General features: G+C 41.5%; 1 long non-coding RNA gene across 2 annotated transcripts in view; it reads left to right on the plus strand.

Moving 5' to 3' along the window:
* Positions 1-1,395, plus strand: part of LOC116077863 — a 66,402-nt gene that overhangs the window by 55,142 nt on the left and 9,865 nt on the right. The window lies entirely within an intron of this gene.

A 1,395-nucleotide genomic window follows, 5' to 3' on the forward strand; every position in this document is an offset into this window, starting at 1 on the left:
GCCGACCGCTTGAAGCTTGAAGCTCAAATGCTCTGTCTCGAATCTTGAATGCTAGCTGCTGCACACACACACACACACACACACACACACACACACACACACACACTTGACTCAAGGTTCTGCCCATCCTTGCTAAAATGCCCACTATGCTATTCTTCTGGGCTAGCAGAGACATGTCTCTGGAAGTCTCATTCTTGTTAATTCCTAGGAGTGGCTCAGTTGCCTTAAGTGACTGAAAATGAGGATTCTACTTGACCTTGCCCTGGGATAAGTCTTCCATTCTGTAAGCTTCAATGCCCTACCCACAATGCCAAAGGGAATTAGTCTGGATGGGTAACATTCTTTATGAAATTCCAAGCCAGGGTTTGGCTAAGATGTTGGAACATTGGTAAAGGTCACAGAGAAATGTCCTATTAGTAAATCATATCTTGGTGGGCACCTCACACCCGAGTTCGGAAGGACATATCTGGGCTACCTCTGAGTTAGGGAATGCCACGAATGAACTCCAAGAGACTGGCTTCCTTTGAAGCTTTTGCCTCTGGTTTGTGGCCAAGCTTTTGAGCTTGTCACAAGACTTCATTGGAGTGGGCGTGGCATATATGTACATCCAGGCATATTTTCCCATGGTTCATTCTTACCTAATTCCTTTTCCTTTAGTCTCCCCTTTCTTCCCTTCTCTTAGTTCCTTTCTTGTCCTCTAAAAACATGGCGTTACCCTGTCCTTGCTCTGTCTTTAGCATATAATCTAATCTTTTCAGTGTAGTAACCATAACGTATTTGAAATTTTACTGTATTTTCAAAGGCCATTTTTCCAAATATTCTTTTTTATCAAACTCTATTAAGTTCATAATCTTTTTAAATTTAATTTTTTTATTTTAGAGGTCTTTCAAGAGTGGACCAGTAGCCATTAGACAGGAGCATTGGAGTGTTTCTGTGGCTCACTCGTCCAGTAAGGCTGTTCCTGATGGACACTTCCTTTCTCACACTTGACCTTCATGCTTACTCTATGCCTTTGGCTCTGTATCAGAGCAAGCCTACCTTGCTTCCTCTACAGTCTTGTTCTCTACTGTTCTGCTGGGCCAGGTGAATTCCAGCTTGGTTACAGACAGCTTATTTTAAATGATCTTTTGCTTCTAATTTTAGTCATGTCCATTCTCAGAAGATGCGATTCCAGCTACTCCATAGATTCTGCAGAAGGTATTTCATTCCTCTCTCACATTTACTGCTAACGTAGGATTGAGTTGTCTTTTAACTCTTTACTTTGTTTCCACTTATCCAGTGTTCAATTTTTGTTATTGTTGGGGTTACGTCTTTCATCCTTGGCTTTGTAATCTTTAAAAAGCTTTTTTTAAAAAATTAAGTGCTTAAGTCGGGCGGTGGTGGCGCACGCCTTTA

This window comes from Mastomys coucha, unplaced genomic scaffold (genome assembly GCF_008632895.1).
Source record: "Mastomys coucha isolate ucsf_1 unplaced genomic scaffold, UCSF_Mcou_1 pScaffold5, whole genome shotgun sequence".
NCBI classification, from domain to species: domain Eukaryota; kingdom Metazoa; phylum Chordata; class Mammalia; order Rodentia; family Muridae; genus Mastomys; species Mastomys coucha.